At 43.5% G+C, this 16,435-nt stretch overlaps 1 protein-coding gene across 1 annotated transcript in view; it reads right to left on the reverse strand.

Moving 5' to 3' along the window:
- Nucleotides 1-1,193: 1,193 nt before the first annotated feature.
- The window catches only part of SMPX (small muscle protein X-linked), a 53,373-nt gene continuing 38,131 nt past the window's right edge, over nt 1,194-16,435 (reverse strand). Inside the window, exon 5 of the mRNA XM_086387248.1 lies at nt 1,194-1,622. The gene's annotated coding sequence lies outside the window, so the exon portion shown is untranslated. The remainder of the gene's footprint in view (nt 1,623-16,435) is intronic.

Consider the following 16,435-nt stretch of genomic DNA (forward strand, 5'->3'; position numbering starts at 1 on the left):
AGCCACCTGATGAGAAGAACTGACTCACTGGAAAAGACCCTGAGGCTGGGAAAGATTGAAGGCAGGAGGAGGAGGGGACAACAGAGGATGAGATGGTTGGATGGCATCACCAACTCGGGGAGTTGGTGATGGACAGGGAAGCCTAGTGTGCTGCAGTCCATGGGGTTGCAAAAAGTCGGACATGACTGAGCAACTGAACTAACTGATAAACAAAGGAAAAACTGAGATACAGTTTGTCACTCTACCCAACTATCCTGATTAGGAAGGGGCGGAATGTTCTGCAGATGATGAACTGGTGTATTTTGTTCTGCTTGATATTCCCCGCCCTGTATGACTACAGTAGATTTAGATCATCAGCCTAACCCACAGGCCAGTGAGATATCTGGGACCCACGACCAGATAGATGGGCGCCCCTTCAGGAAAACCTAAACTCATCATGCACTGCCTTAATCTACAGCCAGTCACATAGGTGCAATGGTAGTCCTGCTTTTGGAAACCAATCTTGATGAGACAGAAAAGCTAAGGACCAGTTTACAGTTGGAATGTTTAAAAGGACATCCAACATTTTTTAAATGGCAGGAAGTGAAGCGATGAAAAAAGTCATGGTGTTGGGGTGTCTGCATACCAAGTAAATGACACACTTATCTCTGAAACAGTGTGAGCTCAAGGACGTGGTCCCTGTGGTCCTCATTTGTACTGTGAAGTTACAGGGATAGCTGAGGAGCTCAGCAGATGCTAGCAGGGCATGACCAATTCTTCTTGGTTTGTGATTGTTTCATAGAGACTCCATCTTAGCAGTAGGAGACTCATTTCATGTTCTTTGGACAGCTAAGTTATGAGCAGTCTCTTGCTTTCATTCTCATCTCTCAGCTTTACTTTATTGTGCCTTATAATGGACTCTACTCCATCTGGGCCAAGAGAGTTTCTTAGCTTCTATGGAGGTAAAATATACTCACCATAAAAGTTGTCCTTGAAGGAGGAATGTCAGCGATGCCCAGTTCCTCGGGCAATATTTAACTTCTTTTGCAATGATCAGTCAGCCATAGCTTTACCTGTGGTACCCAATAATTCAGAATAAGAAGCTCCCATTTAGGTGGTGTGGGATTCAGTTGGTGCTCACATCTGGTTTCTCTCCATGTGGGGGAATATGTAGCTATCTGAACATAGGAAAATTAATGTAGTCTAGAGTCACATTTTACATTTACTCAAATATTTATTTGAACTCATAAAAAGTTTATTGACATAATTTAGAAGGTGAAGAACTCAAATACATTGCAAATATTGACCAAAATAGTGTGGGAAGTAGCTTAGAGAACTTTCCATCAAAATCATTGTTATGCATATCATTGTATCCTTCTCTATAAAATCATATCCCTTCTCAAAACCACACCTTCCAAGTGGTAAATTCTGGAACCGATTTGCTCTGCAAGTTGCCAAATGTGAAAATAAAGTAAGTAGTGCAGCCAACTAGAAGGAAGAGATATAAATGTACAAACAGGACATTTCTGCTAGAGTCTTAGGCATTCAGGAGGTACATAATCTTCATACAAATATATAAAACTTTTTATTGAGCCATTTTTGTTTGAATCCATTCTCTTACTCTTCAATTCTTCACATCAAGCCTGCAAAGGAAAAAGCAAAGGACCTGTTAGTGCCCGTGAGATATTTTAGGGACAGCTTGTAAATCAATATGATAGGGACAGGTCGAAATTGAAAACCTCATTTTCACTTGAAAACTTTACCTCTTGAGTCCGTGAAGGTAAAGTGAACTATGAATAGAAGCTGTGACCATCAGTTCTGGCTCTAGGGATCTGAGTGATTCCAAACTAAATGAGGATGACTTCCTTCTGAAGCTCTAGAGTATAAAGTCGACATTAGATCCATCCTCATATCACCGTGAGGAGGATGGGATTCCTCATGCCTGAGCTTGGCCATGTGACTTGCTTCAGTCAAGAGAATGACACAAAAGTGCGCTGGTTCTGAGCCTGCGCCTTGAGAGGGATCACATGTTTTGATTTGCTCTCTTGCACATCTGCCATTGCCACCAGGAGGGTGTGCCCAGGCCCCCTACTGGTCCCCAGTGAAGGATGGGCAACATGAGCACAGCCCCCAGCTCACACCAATACCCAGCCTAGGTCAGTTGAGCCACAAACAGATGAGCCAGAGTAATAAATGCTTTTGTTTTAGGCCAGGGGTCCCCAACCCCCAGGATTTAATGCCTGATGAGCCTGAGGTGGAGCTGATGTAATAATAATTGAAATAAAGTGCACAATCAATGTAATGCACTTGAATCATCCCCAAACCTTCCCCCGCACCCCTGATCTGTGGAAAAATTCTCTTCCACGAAACTGGTCCATGGTGCCAGAAAGGTGGGGGACCTCTGGTTTAGGCCATTAGATTCAGAGATGGTTGGTGATGCAGCCATAGCTAACTGATACAATGCCCTTTCTCTTAAAGGCAGTTGCAGTGCCAGGATGGTTGAACATTATTCACCGCTTTGTTTTCCATTATTCTTTGCTGCCATTTCTTGCATGTTTCACTTACGTGGATAGGCTGAATCTTTTCTAAGAAATAGAATCTTTATAGTTTTGTTCTGTGTTTTTTTTTTTTGCCAGTAGCTGTAGGAGGGTCACCCCGCCCCTACTACACCTGCTGTGGCAGTCACTATGGCTTGGCTCTCTCTGTGTCCATTCACAATCCCCTTCTCCTTTGCTTTTCTCTGCTACGAAGACTTGTGGCCAAATACTCCCTTTCTCGGTCTCTCTTATAGCCTGGGGCAGCTGTGGGACCCAGCTGTGGCCAGTGAACCCCAAGGAGAATTCTGCAGCAGAGGTCTTTTAGAAAGCTTTGCTTTCCTGTGTATTTCTATAGAGATGACAGAGCCCGTGGCATCACTTTAACATTTATGTAGTGTAGCCATGATGCAGGTTGTATTATACTCATTGTTGGGATGAAACACCTAGAAGTTCAAAGCACCAAGTAGCTCAAAGTCTCAAAGCTGTTAAAGGGATTTGAATTCCAGTGTCCTCGCTCTGGGCCCCTTGCACTCCCTTAAAGGGAAGGTTTGGATGGTTCTAGAACTGGAGGGGAAGGTAGGAATGCGTCATTGACTACAGAACTGAAAACGGTACCCCCACTGGCTCCTGTATTTTTATAGCATTTATTTCCTTTTCATAGCAACTCAGTTTTCAGTGTAGGTCATTCACCAGAAAAAAGCAAAATGCTTCCTCTTTCCCAGTCCATGATTTCCTGGCTGAAATGCACTTTGTTGACCAGCAGCTTCCCAGGGTCACCTGGGGTCCCCCATGCCAGTCTGGGTCTCCCTTGCACACCCTGCACTGAGTTTGTTGCCACTTACTGCTCACATAACATGATTCAAGCCTTCAGGCCTCTCCCTCTTAACTGAAGTTAAGTGGCTGATAACTCTTAACTGAAGTCCCCCCACTCCCGCATGGCTCTCCACATCATCGGTTGCATTGTAGTGAGCTGCCTATACATCCTCTCTCTCCCCTCATCTCATTCCCACCATAGCCGTCCTGTAGGCTGTGACCTTCTGAAGGACATGTCTTTCCACACCCTTGCCTATCCTGGCACCTGACACAAAGCAGAAGCCTAGGGACCAGCAAGTTGGAGCACTGGAGGGCTGAGAGCAGGAAAAGAAGTGGCACTGGAATACTTGTGAGGCCGCAGGAGTGGGCGAGGGGCCACAGAGGCAGGACACAGCAGTGCATCCCCACTGTGCTGTCACACCTGTCCTGGGCCCCAGTCATAGTTCCATCAGGGCCAGTGTGTGCCCAAGCCATTTTACTGCTGTGGTCTCTGTGCTCGGTGACATATGGCCAGTCTCTCTGGCCAAGGGAGAGGCCCGTCACAAGCTGCCCTTGAAACCGAGGCATTCATTCCTTGAGCTTCTCTGAACAGCATGGAAAGGGTGATGGTTCATAGCAAATTGTCACCGAAGCTTGTTCTATGAGGAGACATTTCTCTCCAACAAGTGTCCAGACTATAAAGCCTCATCTGCAGCCGTTTCTGAGACAGGCTTAAGATGGACTTTGACCCTCACATATCTGTCTCATGGGGCTAGAATTATAGCTATCCTGAGAAATAGAGGATGAGCCTTTTGCAGCAACCCTTCAGCAACTGTTTTCTTAAAAGCCCTAAGATGCCCCTCATGACTGGGTTCAGCTTGTGGACATCTCTGACTTTAAGACAGTTTTGGAAACATAAGGAAACCTTGACGTAGTTTGCCCAGACTACCATGGCCACTGAGATTTAAGAAAAGCTAACTGTGCTTCATAAGGGGATGCAGGAATCAATGACTTGACATAGTCACCTCGTCTCATCTACAAAGTGAGCCTGGGTCTTCCTTGTAGAAGGAGCTGGCAGGAGGCAGCAGACAGAGCAGAAGAGTCACTGGAGTTGTCATTCTACAGACCACCCTGCCCTCCCTCAGCTTCTCCTCTCCTTCCCCGGCCCCAGTAGAATCTGAGAGGGCCCAGCGGCCCTGGACACAGGACATTGCTGATGGCCAAGGTCACAATGGTCCTTCCAGGAGTGCAGGGCCCCCAGAGGACCAGTGTCTCCATCCTTGGCCTGGTGGGACTCCGAGTGTTCTCAGAATGCCTTTATGTGACCAGAATCCAAGAATTCAGAGACCTGGGTCAGGGCTCACATTTAAAATTGAGAACAATGGGAAGGGATCCAGAGCTAAAATTGCCCCTTCTGTAAAGCACACTTGTTTGTCGGGGTGCTGGAATGCAAGGGTGTTGGGCGGTATCCCGGGCCACACTGCTTTGCCGCCTAGACCACAGCTGTCAGCTATTCTCCTGTGTCCTGTTCTCCTGCCGGGGACATGGGTGAGAACGATGGGGAATGCAAGGCCCCCTGTGGGAAACGTCACTCTCCAGATACCCGGCATCCCTTTTCTACCCTAAGCAAAAAAGTTCACACTGAGAAAAGCACACCTTGGCTGTGGCAGGGGTGATACCCCAGACAGCTCCCATGTGTCACTCTTAAGTCCAGGCTGAGGGCATGTGATGTTTACGCCTTGCCATGACCCATTTATAGCTGTGTTACTCATACTTGCCACGGCCCCACATACATCATTTAGGAAATGGAGTCCACTCAACACCACTCTGCATTTGGTCCTTTACCCAGACACCTGGGGGCGGTGCAATGATAACTTCCTCCTGCGTGGTGCTAAATCATAGAGCCATAAACACAGTGACACTCAAATGTCGTCAAGAGAAAGGCCGTGCCTCATGTTCCACCCAGTTCCATATGGAGTGGCCGACCAGGCTCCCGGAGCACACTGGTTGAAGCTTTGGAGTTTGTTAGAGGGCATTGGTGGAGTCCTCTCGAGTTTACAAAGCACATTCATGTGCGTTGCCCCACGTGACCATCGTGACCACACAGAGATGAAGGCGGTGCCGGCTACAAGCACGACTCTTAGTGCCCCTCCACACCAAGGTCAAGGACAAAGGAAGCACACTGTGTGAAACTGCACCAAGGCCACTCCAAACCCAGAACTTTATCTCCACCAGCCACTCATAAAGTAAAAGAAACAAAACTCTCGGTAAAAACTTTTTCCTTAAACTGCAAAATAGCCACGCCAATTGGCTTTGGTACATCACGAAGCCTTTGGTGGCTAAAGTAAAAACTGAAATGTTTCTACTAATTACTAGTTAAAAAAAAAAAAAAACAAGGGAGATGAGAAAGACACAAAGAGCAGGACATTTGGGGATTTGGGGGGTGTGATTCTACACCTAAAATCCAGTCAAGCAGTGTACATGCTGGGTGTGAAGAATTTGAGTGATGCTAAGAAGGCAAAGTACATGTCCAGGTGAAATTCATTAAAAATAAGTTCAAAAAGGTGTGTTTTTTTTTTTAATCCTATTATACTGAGAGTTTGTTGGCTTCGATATCAAGTCAGGAACTGGCAGCTGAGATGATATTGAACTTGTTGGTAGAGATCTTTGTGGAATCAGGGGCATAATCCAGGACTAGTTACCATTGGTGGCTCTTGGCTTTGCAGTCAGTGTCTCCATCTGTCAGAGCACAGACCCCCCTGTTTCTAAAGGGGCCACAGATTTTACTGGAAAAACACTGGCCCAAGACTTCTGAGTAAAGCAGGGATCAGTAACGCACAGAGGCAGACCAAGTGGTGAAAAAGTCGAGTAGACTGCTGTCTTAAGAGGTTCTCAAGTTTCCAAAGATGGCAAACCTTCTATGTTGTTTAGGCCTGAGCATTTGAGACTTAGGGACAATGGCACTTCCATCAGAAATGCCCAGTATCCTCTTTGAACTGTCTGGCATGGTCTCTGGCAGGCAGAGGTCCTGGGACATCCAAATGGAAAAGCAATTTCTTAACATAAAGTTAACAGAACATATGAAATAAATGTAGGCCTCCCTCCCTCTCTCCAGTAAAGTATCCTGGGAAGAGGGTAGAGATCCCCTTAAAGCTCACTGACATTTTGTTTTGTTTGTTTTCATAGTAACGATGGTAGTGAGTGGTCCATAGTCTCAGTATTAAATTTGAAAACCTGGATATTGGTATACCATCAAGCAAAAGTATAGCTATAAAGCTTTGCAATCTTCCAAAATAGTAAACCTATTTTCAAAGATGGATGAAACTTGAGTTTTCTTATTCCTCCTCATTTTAGAAATTAGGAAATTGAACTCCAGAGGGCTTGAATCACTTGTCCAAGGTCATGTAGCTAGTTAATGGCTGGTCCAAGATTAAATGCTTGTCTGGAGCTCCTAGCCCCTACAATCAGTCTGTACATGTTGATGGTATTAGAGGCACCTCAAATGAATAGCTGATATGTATAAGTGTACCTGTAGTGTAAAAATAATTTGACTTAACATTCTAGTACTTGTCCTAATGAATACCTAATTTTCATTTTAAAAAATATTTTTGCCTTCTCTGAATTTAGTAGTGTTAATATTTTCATTGAGTAAAATGCACAAATCATAAGTGAACAACTTAATGAATTTTTTCCATATGTATATACCCATGTATGGCTGTTATTTTTGCGTAGCTCTTAAGTACTACCATATATGCTTGTGTATCATTAAGGTTTTGTTCATTTGTTTGAGAAATATTAGTTCCAAGAGACAATAAAGCAAGTTTCACCTTTGAAAGAAAGGGAAGGAAGGGGGAAAAAAACTTCCCATGGTCAGAAAAATTGAGATTACTGGATCAAACACAGATAAACCATTTTCTTAGTGTTAGGGCACCTTGGAGCTTTAAATGTACAAATATATATTGCATATTATTCGGTATGAAGATGATATCGTGTAGCATTTCAGAATTTGATTACTGAATCATTTGTCCAGTTTTCTACTGTTTGTATTCTTTTTTTATTTATCATTCATTATGTCACAGCTGGTGGCTTCCCTGTGGCTTAGACACTAAAGAATCTGCCTGCAATGCAGGTTTGATCACTGGATTGGGAAGATCCCCTGGAGAAGGGAATGGCAACCCACTCCAATATTCTTGCCTGGAGAATCCCATGGACAGAGGAGCCTGGCGGGATACAGTCCATGGGGTTACAAAGAGTCTGACACAACTGAGCAACTGACACTTTCACTTTCACATCACAGATAGTATGTGTACTATTCCATCAGGTGGGTATACAAGAGCTGACTTAACCATAATCCTATTATTGGACACTTAGGTTCTTAATGAATTTTGCTATCTTAAGTAAGCAAAACTTTTGCCACATATTCTCTTTAGGATGGCTTCCATCAAGGTCTAATTGGGTTGGAGGACATAATAATCCACAATGGCTGGAACTTTCTTCATTTACTAAGGCCCACACCCTCGTCACTTAGGCTGGCATAGCACTTGCTCTACGGAAGACTATCTGTCGAGGATATGAACAAGCCCCTGTTTCATGATCATTTTCCCATTACTTATTGTGAATATTACAAGTAACTTTTTTCATTGAATATCCGTTTAATTACTAATGAGGTTCTCATTTTCTCATGGCTTCTCTATTAATTCTGCATCTGCTTTTGTGAATTGTGAGTTCAGTTCCTTTATTTATTTATTAAGGTATTAATATTTTGCTTCCCAATTTGCATGGGCTCTTTATACAATTGTACTGTTTCATGGGAAACAGTTTTCTTAATAGTGTTTGCCATTTATTTGGGTTTTCTTTTTCAAGTACAGAATTGTTTTATAATTAGCAAGATTTTGAGGGATGTTTTGGTGACTCTTCTTTAAAAAGCTCTCCGAGCAAGCTTAAATTAATGCCTTCATTCCCTCCCCCCCCACCCCAAATCATTCCAATCATTATTTTTAATGAGATCAGATCAGATCAGTCGCTCAATCATGCCCGACTCTTTGCGACCCCATGAATCGCAGCACGCCAGGCCTCCCTGTCCATCACCAACTCCCGGAGTTCACTGAGATTCAGGTCCATTGAGTCAGTGATGCCATCCAGCCATCTCATCCTCTGTCGTCCCCTTCTCCTCTTGCCCCCAATCCCTTCCAGCATCAGAGTCTTTTCCAATGAGTCAACTCTTTGCATGAGGTGGCCAAAGGACTGGAGTTTCAGCTTTAGCATCATTCCTTCCAAAGAAATCCCAGGGCTGGTCGCCTTCAGAATGGACTGGTTGGATCTCCTTGCAGTCCAAGGGACTCTCAAGAGTCTTCTCCAACACCACAGTTCAAAAGCATCAATTCTTTAGTGCTCAGCCTTCTTCACAGTCCAACTCTCACATCCATACATGACCACAGGAAAAACCATAGCCTTGACTAGACGAACCTTTGTTGGCAAAGTCATGTCTCTGCTTTTGAATATGCTATCTAGGTTGGTCATAACTTTCCTTCCAAGGAGTAAGTGTCTTTTAATTTCATGGCTGAAGTCAACATCTGCAGTGATTTTGGAGCCCCAAAAAATAAAGTCTGACACTGTTTCCACTGTTTCCCCATCTATTTCCCATGAAATGATGGGACTGGATGCCATGATCTTCGTTTTCTGAGTGCTGAGCTTTAAGCCAACTTTTTCACTCTCCACTTTCACTATCATCAAGAGGCTTTTGAATTCCTCTTCACTTTCTGCCATAAGGGTGGTGTCATCTGCATATCTGAGGTTATTGATATTTCTCCCGGCAATCTTGATTCCAGCTTGTGTTTCTTCCAGCCAGTGTTTCTCATGATGTACTCTGCATATAAGTTAAATAAGCAGGGTGACAATATACAGCCTTGACATACTCCTTTTTCTATTTGGAACCAGTCTGTTGTTCCATGTCCAGTTCTAACTGTTGCTTCCTGACCTGCATACCAATTTCTCAAGAGGCAGGTCAGGTGGTCTGGTATTCCCATCTCTTTCAGAATTTTCCACAGTTTATTGTGATCCACACAGTCAAAGGCTTTGGCATAGTCAATAAGGCAGAAATAGATGTTTTTCTGGAACTCTCTTGCTTTTTCCATGATCCAGCGGATGTTGGCAATTTGATCTCTGGTTCCTCTGCCTTTTCTAAAACCTGCTTGAACATCAGGAAGTTCACGGTTCACATATTGCTGAAGCCTGGCTTGCAGAATTTTGAGCATTACTTTACTAGCATGTGAGATGAGTGCAATTGTGCGGTAGTTTGAGCATTCTTTGGCATTGCCTTTCTTTGGGATGGGAATGAAAACTGACCTTTTCCAGTCCTGTGGCCACTGCTGAGTTTTCCAAATTTGCTGGCATATTGAGTGCAGCACTTTCACAGCATCATCTTTCAGGATTTGAAACAGCTCAACTGGAATTCCATCACCTCCACTAGCTTTGTTCGTAATGATGCTTTCTAAGGCCCATTTGACTTCACATTCCAGGACGTCTGGCTCTAGGTCAGTGATCACACCATCGTGATTATCTGGGTCATGAAGATCTTTCTTGTACAGCTCTTCTGTGTATTCTTGCCACCTCTTCTTAATGTCTTCTGCTTCTGTTAGGTCCATACCATTTCTGTCCTTTATCGAGCCCATCTTTGCATGAAATGTTCCCTTGGTATCTCTAATTTTCTTGAAGAGATCTCTAGTCTTTCCCATTCTGTTGTTTTCCTCTATTTCTTTGCACTGATCGCTGAGGAAGGCTTTCTTATCTCTTCTTGCTATTCTTTGGAACTCTGCATTCAGATGTTTATATCTTTCCTTTTCTCCTTTGCTTTTCACTTCTCTTCTTTTCACAGCTATTTGTAAGGCCTCCCCAGGCAGCCATTTTGCTTGTTTGCATTTCTTTTCCATGGGGATGGTCTTGATCCCTGTCTCCTGTACAATGTCACGAACCTCATTTCATAGTTCATCAGGCACTCTATCTGTCAGATCTAGGCTCTTAAATCTATTTCTCACTTCCACTGTATAATCATAAAGGATTTGATTTAGGTCATACCTGAATGGTCTAGTGGTTTTCCCTACTTTCTTCAATTTAAGTCTGAATTTGGCAATAAGGAGTTCATGATCTGAGCCACAGTCAGCTCCTGGTCTTGTTTTTGCTGACTGTATAGAGCTTCTGATCTGAGCCACAGTCAGCTCCTGGTCTTGTTTTTGCTGACTGTATAGAGCTTCTCCATCTTTGGCTGCAAAGAATATAATCAATCTGATTTCAGTGTTGACCATCTGGTGATGTCCATGTATAGAGTCTTCTCTTGTGTTGTTGGAAGAGGGTGTTTGTTATAACCAGTGCATTTTCTTGGCAAAACTTTATTAGTCTTTGCCCTGCTTCATTCTGTATTCCAAGGCCAAATTTACCTGTTACTCCAGGTGTTTCTTGACTTCCTACTTTTGCATTCCAGTCCCCTATAATGAAAAGGACATCCTTTTTGGGTGTTAGTTCTAAAAGGTCTTGTAGGTCTTTGTAGAACCATTCAACTTCAGCTTCTTCAGCGTTACTGGTTGGGGCATAGACTTGGATTACTGTGATATTGAATGGTTTGCCTTGGAAACAAACAGAGATCATTCTGTCATTTTTGAGATTGCATCCAAGTACTGCATTTTGGACTCTTTTGTTGACCATGATGGCTACTCCAATTCTTCTGAGGGATTCCTGCCCGCAGTAGTAGATATAATGGTCATCTGAGTTAAATTCAACCATTCCAGTCCATTTTAGTTCACTGATTCCTAGAATGTCGACATTCACTCTTACCATCTCTTGTTTGACCACTTCCAATTTGCCTTGATTCGTGGACTTGACATTCCAGGTTCCTATGCAATATTGCTCTTTACAGCATCAGACCTTGCCAAATCCTACCTTTTGAAGCCATTATCAAAGGTCCTTAATTTTATCACCTTAAAAGTGACAAGAGGTCAAAAACAGATGTTCATGAAAAGAAAAGCATTGCTTTGGAGATATGGGGTTTTATTTAGAAGTTTTGGAAAATCACTCCCTAAGTTGCGGAGGGGTGAGTTTCTTTAAATCCCCCAGAACAGGAGCTCAAATTTGGCTGCACATCGGAATCACCTGGGGAATTATTAAAAATTCCAAGGTCCAGGCTGCCCCACAACTATGACACCAGCATCTCTGGGGGTGGGATCTCCTGGGCCTCTGATGTGCAGCCAAGGTTGAGAACCGCTGGCCTAGAAGCACTTCTCAGACTTTAATGTCCAGAGGAAGCACTTGAGGATCCTGTTAAGCTGCAGATTCTGACTCAGGAAACCTGGGGTGGGGGCCAAGGGCTGTCCATTTCTAGCAAACCTCACAGGGGATGCTGTTGCTGTTGGTCCATGGAGCACACTTTGAGAATCAAGGGTCTTAGGAAGTAGTTCTCAGTGAAAGGGATGGCATTTTGCCCCTGGGGGACTAAATGGGTGGAGAGGAGTATTGGAAGCAATGAACTGAGTTGAAATTACAGAAAAAAGAAGGACCGGGGCAATCAGTGGATAACTGGACTCTGGGGAAAGAATGAATGAGAAGAAATCATAGACTAATAATGGGTCAAGAATTTTTAGGTCACTTTACAATGTTAATCTTAGGTGAAGGTTTGCATTCCTTTTTGAGACCACTTTCAGTGATCAATTGATGTTTCTTTTGGAGGAGACTGTACTTAAACAGTCTTAAAGGTGGAAACCAGATGCCTGGTTTTATTTTGGTTATATTGTATGCCAGAAAATGTTTTAGGTTGGCACTGTGGACACACCAATGGGTAGGTTATACCCCTTCATGGCACTGATCATCTAGAAGGAAAATCAGACAATAAAGTAAGTGATGGCAATCCATTCCTCCATGGTGACGGGTGCAGCCATGAGGGGACCAACACAGAAAACTGTGGATGCTTTATCAGTTTGAGGGGCTATGGAAAGGCTTTTCCCAAATCGTATTTAAACTGAGACCTGAATGATGGGTAAGAGTTAGCCTGCTCATGGGAAGGGAAAGAGAGAGAAATTGGAAAATAATACTCTGAGCATGTATAAAAGCCTAGATTCAGCTTGGCACCTCCATGAGCTGGCTTGGAGCAAGGGATGCCCTGGATGGGCAGAAATGCCTGTTGGGAGAACCTGGTGAGCCTGAGTCAGTTAGTGCAGGCCCTGGGAGCAGTGAGGAACCACTAAGGGCTGTTTGTCAGGACGGCCTGTTTATCGCTTTGTGTTTTTACTTTTTTAAAAAAATCCTGTTTGCTGCAGGGCTCTGGTGATGAAAAACCAGGGAGAAAAGGCTTTAGGGAATGAAAGGCACAGGTCACTCTGAGAGCTGTGGGCCACTAATGCTCTGATTGCTCAGAGAGGTCACGTGCATGGCAGCAACAAGCATGGTGGGTGAATGGAGTTCACAAACCTTCTTTCAAGGTAACAACAAGGGTCAGACATCTAAGAAACTCACAGCACTTGTCCAAGTGCTGAAACATCTCCACTCCAGTCTCAGACTCCAGCAGGGGCTTAGGAAGGTTCCCAAGGGCCTCCCACTTTACTCAGAGAACAAAGTATGAGACAAATCACAAATGACCACAGACTGCCGGCCAGGCTCTCACCTGTCAGTGCCCAGTAGTTTGTGGGCTAGGAAGAATCTGAGCTTCAATAAAGCAGAAATGGACAGTCTTCCGATCTCATGGCTTAATTTATTGAACAGGAAATAAGCCTTGGGAGGGAAACGGACTTGTTCCTAATGATTTAACCATTAATACAGCCCTGCTATAAATGGAACTCAGAAGAAAAGGTGGCTTGTCAGAGGGTGAAAGAGTGGACCCCATTAGACAAAATAGGTCAGGCAGAGAGAAAGTCGTCCTGTCTCCTGACTAGTTATGTTGATCAGAGATGACAGGTCTTGTTGTTTTTTAACTGTTAGAAAAGGGAGAGAGATTATAGAAGTGGTTTCTTTCTGGTTGCTGTCCTTTTTAGAAGATGGCTGTTTCAAAGAGGACCCTGAAAACAAAGGAGCTGATGGTATTTATCGCAGTTTCGAGTTTTGTGCTTAAAAATGTGTGTGTGTGTGTTTTCAGAAACAAATTTTTATAGAAGAAAAATTCTGTGTTTCTTCTAGGGAGTCTTCTCTGGTTGATCACTGCCTTTCTTCTTGGACTAATGAGACAGTAACTTCTAAGGAGGATCACCCTTCCATCAGTCTGATTTCTGGTGTTACTCTCTGCTTTTTTCCTGTTTTTGTTTTCACCCTCCCAAATCGAAAGAGAATAGGAACACGATCACAATATGAGAACAAACCGAGGAGAGGGAGCAGTACACAAGCTGATTTATCCCTTCAACCTTGACTTTTTAGCTTACTTCTGAATTTGCCCTACCTAAGAGTTTCTGCTTTCTCCTCCCTCCCTTTGGAGCGCCTGCTGCCTAATGACTCAGGGAAGTGAAGAGAGACCTTTCCCTAGTGCTCAGAGTTTGTGCTTTGCTTGTATGTTGTCTGGTTTATGAAAGCGTCTGCTGTTAAAAACATCAGGGAAACTGGCTTCACATTTGGAAGTAATCTTTCTAATCTCCCCAAAGATAAACAACATTTGGTGTTTTAAATAAATATAAGAAATTGTGAATGATGGGGATCAGTAGGGTTGAAAGAAAAGCAAACACTGAGATGTTAACGCTATGTGACGCTGGGCAAAACCTCACTTCTCCAGACCTCAGTTCTGTCAAATGTAAAAAAAAAAGAAAAGAGGGGTAGGGGTTAGGTTTCTGAGGTAGGCATCCTCCCAGGTGAACCCCAGTGAGTCTTGCCACCTGCTATTCATATTGAGTATTCAACATTGAGTAGGGCTGACTTGTGTAATCAGTAGCATATTACAGAAATGACAGGGTGTGACTTCCAAGACTGGGTCTTAAAAATCATTGCAGCTTCCACCTTGCTCTCTTTTAGATCATTGGGTCTGAGGGAAGCCAGCTGCCATGTTGTAAGGGCACTCAAGCAGCCCAGTGGTACCAAGACCTCCTGATAACTGTCATCATCAATCAGCCAGTGGTGAGAGTACACCATCTTAAAAGAGGATCTTCTAATCTTACTCAAGGGTTCAGATGACTACAGTCCCAGCCAATATCTTGACTGCAACATCATCAGGGATGCCAGAACCACACAGCTCAGCTACTTGTGAACTCCTGACCCACAGAAACTCTGAGATAGTATTCTTGCTTTAAGCTGCTAGGTTTGGGGTAATTTTGTTATACAGCTGCTGCTGCTAAGTCGCTTCAGTCGTGTCCGACTCTGCGACCCCATAGATGGCAGCCCACCAGGCTCCTCTGTCCCTGGGATTCTCCAGGCAAGAATATTGGAGTAGGCTGAAATTTCCTTCTCCATGTTATACAGCAATATATAACTAATACAGTTGCCTTGGGCCAAGTCCAGCTCTTATATTTTATATGTCAGTGAGTAGAGGTTATTAATGGGAATCTCAAAGTTGGCATTTTGTTTATCTCAAAAACCAGATCCTAGCTGCAGGATAAGACCATATTGCTTTGGGCATTTCTAAAAAGGCAAGTAGCCAGTCTCTAGAGACTTGCCATCCTAAGAACTCATGGATTCCCCTTTGTGGAAGCAGACCGACACAGCTGGCTGGCCTTGAACCAAAGCTTACAGTGCCATAGTTCAGCAAGCAGCAATTAGTCCTTAGCATATCATACAAACCCCACTTACATTGTGTTTACATCTAGACACTCAACTTGTTAAAGCAAACTTCAGTGGAATGGGGACTTACTTGGGCTCTGCTCTTAATGAGTCATTCCAAAGGGTGCAACTGGAGGAAACAGCACCCCTAGCAGTTTTTAGTCTGAGATGAATTGGGAGAGGGGTTCAAAGTTGCTGAGTTAATGGTTAAACTCAAGTGACTCTCCAGGGCGTGGGAGATATCTGGAAAGCAGGCCCTTTGCATCGGCCTGGACCTTGGTTAGACTGAGAGACATTGATGGCACCCTTACCTGTGATGATATGACTCTGTGTATCTTGGAATAGACACACAGCACTAACAAGGCATATAGCACACTCACTAGTGGGAACCACCATATCTTCAGCCCCTTCTAAACCCAACATGGCTATTGTTCTGAACTCATGTGGTAGTCTGGATACTTCAGTATCTCTTCCCCATGTCCTATCCCAAACAGAGGTTGTGGCTCACCAGGGATCACCCTCTGAATAAATGGATATAGATGCTGCCTGGCGTTCAAAGAATGTGTGGCTGTTTTCCACATTTAAGAGACTTTCATTGCAACCATCTTCACATTCAATGAAAGAGATACTTTTCCAAACAAGAAATATTTCAGTTTGATTTGTCCATGGAGGATCTGAGAAACATTCTCTAACCCAGTCCCTCTGACACAAGTTGCACATTGGACTCAGCTGGGGGTCTTGTGAAGCATACCCTCCCTTATTTTTTGGGAGGGGCTCAGGCAAGTCCAGGTGATCCTAGTGTGTAGTCAGCACTGAGGATGGTCTAACTGTACCCAGCAACCTGCTGCTGCCTGACCCCAAAACTAAAGGAACTAGAATAAAAATAAGTCAGTTGTTCAGAAACTGGCTTCAGTTCTTATGTCATAATATTTGAGAAAAGCTATACAACTGCCCATCAATCAGCCAGGTAGCTGGGATCCTGGCCCTGTTTTGTATTGGACTTGAAAGATGTTCAAATTTAGAACATCTTCTGTGTTTTATTCCCACTGCCTGGACATCCATAACAGTATGCTTGAATGAAGATGATCATACCTGGCTTTTTGGTCTCTGCATATACCTGAAATTTGGCAAGGCCTTCCTTAGAAATATTTCTATAGAGATTGGAAAAGTGACTGCTCTTATTTCTTGCCAATCACTGCATCCAGAGATCTCTGTATTATTTGTTACAACTGCATGCGAGTCTAAAATTATCTCAAAATTAACTAATACAATTATGTAAAGTTTAAAAATAAAATAAAATTTAAAAAAATAAAATTATCTCAAAATTAATTAAAAGTTTTAATTGAAAATCAGATAATGGGCTATATTTGTTCCCTGGACCCTGGTTTGCCAACCCTTGGACTATATCAGGG

The sequence above is a fragment of the Bos grunniens genome, chromosome X (assembly GCF_055505025.1).
Source record: "Bos grunniens cultivar Pamir isolate PY7600 chromosome X, Bosgru_T2T1.0, whole genome shotgun sequence".
In the NCBI taxonomy this organism is placed as follows: Eukaryota; Metazoa; Chordata; class Mammalia; order Artiodactyla; family Bovidae; genus Bos; species Bos grunniens.